Source organism: Paralichthys olivaceus, chromosome 8 (genome assembly GCF_024713975.1).
Source record: "Paralichthys olivaceus isolate ysfri-2021 chromosome 8, ASM2471397v2, whole genome shotgun sequence".
NCBI classification, from domain to species: Eukaryota; Metazoa; Chordata; class Actinopteri; order Pleuronectiformes; family Paralichthyidae; genus Paralichthys; species Paralichthys olivaceus.
This window is the reverse complement of record NC_091100.1, coordinates 2,501-5,054: the sequence shown is the minus strand read 5'-3', so window position 1 is coordinate 5,054 and position 2,554 is coordinate 2,501. Positions and strand designations below refer to the sequence as shown.

The window sequence follows — 2,554 nt, the reverse complement described above, 5'->3', positions numbered from 1 at the left end:
TAAAAATGTATTTATTAAAATGGAAAATTGGACTTTAGTGGTAAATATGTATATATTTTTAATGTTTTTATGTATATATCTATATATGTATTTATTAATTAATGTATTGAATGATTTATTAACGTAGGGAATCATTATAGTGATTTCATGTTTGTCATGATATTCTTTTTATGTCATTTTTTGTGGTGATTCTGGTGTTGGTGTGTTGTCTCTGTCTCCCCCTTCTGTTCTGTTCTGATCCTGCAGGTGGTGTGTGTGGCAGGGGATGTGGCTGGCTTCCTCACTGCAGCTAATAAGGCACACCTGCAATCATTCACCCATCATCCCCTCCATAAAAGCCTGGTCCTGACTCCACTACTCTGCCAGTTAATTCCGTCTGGTCCGGTAGCGTACAGTGATGACAACCTCGGATTCTTGCTCCTCGTTTTTGTTTGTTTCATATTTAACCAGTTTTGTTTCTTTTTCTACACAGACTCCTCGGTGTGCCTTGTTGCTGCTCCTCGGTTTTTGTTTTCCCTCGTGCTTGTGTAACGGAGTTAAAGTGTAGTATGATTCCACTTGCCATACAAACTCATCTCACAACACTGACACTTAAATATCCTGGGGTTCTTAAATGCAGCACCCCTGTAGATTAGGGTCGTGCACCCCTGTAGATTAGGGTCGTGCCCCCCCCCCCCCCCTGTAGATTAGGGTGTGCCCCCCTGGAGATAGCAGCAGTTGGACCTTGCTGTTTATCTGGTAGGTGCACGAATATGAGCTCCGCTAATGTTTTATATTAATAACTGTAACTTAATACTAAAACATGGTTTAAGTTGCACTACATTAACATATGCTTCCTAAACAGTTGAGCCGATCCTTGTTTTGTTTTCTTTGTTTATAAAATGGCTAGTGTGGCATGTGTTAGCTAACCCGCACTTCCTTTCCATTTTACATTTTTCAGATGATCAATTGTATGTGTGTGTGTGAGGAAACCCGGACTAACTGTGCGATCCTTCTGCCAGGTACATTACGCTGTGTTAGCTCAGTTATGTTCATTTTAATATTAGAGCAGTTGGACCTTGCTGTTTATCTGATGATCAATTGTGTGTGTGTGTGTGAGGAAACCCGGACTAACTGTGCGATCCTTCTGCCAGGTACATTACGCTGTGTTAGCTCAGTTATGTTCATTTTAATATTAGAGCAGTTGGACCTTGCTGTTTATCTGATGATCAATTGTGTGTGTGTGTGTGAGGAAACCCGGACTAACTGTGCGATCCTTCTGCCAGATGTTAAGAATAAAAGACATGTTTGCCAAAGTTGACGGTCTTCTTCTGTGAAATACACAACGCAACGGAGGAGTACAAAGCCGCTACACTTGTTGTCCTGTGGATTGTTTGGCCAGCCAGCACCCTGCCTCCACAGCCTGCCTGCTTTTTGTTCTGGTGATATTTAAACTTTTCATTAACATTTAAACTACTCTCAGTGTCTGCTTTGGGGTCCAACAAAGAACCAATCGTAACAATTTTTATTCCAATGAATCATTTTTGATCAATCATGCGATTCGTATAAACTATGAATGAACTGGGAATCAAAATGATGTTTTTATATTGTTGCTTATGAGATAATGCATTCATTTATATGTAATTTAATTAATTTTAGTGATTTTGCTATCTATATATTTTTTTTATTGTGTTTATTACTGTGTTATATAATAATATAATATAATAGGTTAGATAGTCAATAAAATGTTATTTAATTATTTATTATTTAGTTTATTTATGTCTTTAGGGTTTGAATTTGTGTTGTTTGTATCCATAAATCGTTTTTGTGGCCCCTTATGTTAGCGTGGGGGAAATTATCCTGATTCATATTCGAGGTGACGGGAGGTGCACGTTCCATCGCCCCAGGATGTTACCTGGACCCAGTTATTGCACAGATTTAATTATCTTGTGTGCCTCGGAAGGGTATAAACGGTGAAAACCAGGGGGCAGTAATGAGTCATTTTCAGGATGAATTTTTTTGTGAAGGTCATAGAGACTCGGGGACAAGACTGGCGTGTTAAGCATGGTCGAAGTATGTCTGACGGATTGTGATTCCAAGTCTCAACGACCTACGGTTCCAGAGATATTGGCGAAAAACGACTCCCCATTAAAAGCGAATAGAGCGGTCAGAAGTGAAAATTTCCCCAAGTGTGGAGGTGAAAATCGTTCCTCCAGAATATATTATAAATGTTTTCATTATATACTGTTATTATTATTAATACTGTTGTTAACAATCACACGACCATCATGTCATCAGTACGGTTACCATTAGTTGTAGTACAAGTATTTAATTGTATTATTGTATTTCATTCTATTGTTGTGACTAGGAAATGGAGGATTTCTTTGCCCGGTGCAAGCTACACCACCACTGTGTACATGGCAATCAACTGGGCCCACTCTGAGCATCACGTGTGTGGCGTCAGCACATATGGTGCAGGGCGTAACGGCTTTAGGGTTGGGTGCAGGTAAGGGGATAATAGCCAAGCGTGTTTCCTGGGGTGCCAGAGACTTGGGACTTTGGCTACCTCCTCATT

The 2,554-nt window shown here is 39.8% G+C and overlaps 1 long non-coding RNA gene across 1 annotated transcript in view; it reads left to right on the top strand.

Annotated features, from left to right (window-relative positions):
* Positions 1–705: 705 nt before the first annotated feature.
* LOC138411290 (uncharacterized) overlaps positions 706–2,554 on the top strand; it is a 2,135-nt gene continuing 286 nt past the window's right edge. The window contains exons 1-2 of the long non-coding RNA XR_011243939.1: positions 706–2,176; positions 2,348–2,554. The exon at positions 2,348–2,554 is cut by the window's right edge and continues 286 nt beyond it. This is a non-coding gene — a long non-coding RNA (uncharacterized lncRNA). The remainder of the gene's footprint in view (positions 2,177–2,347) is intronic.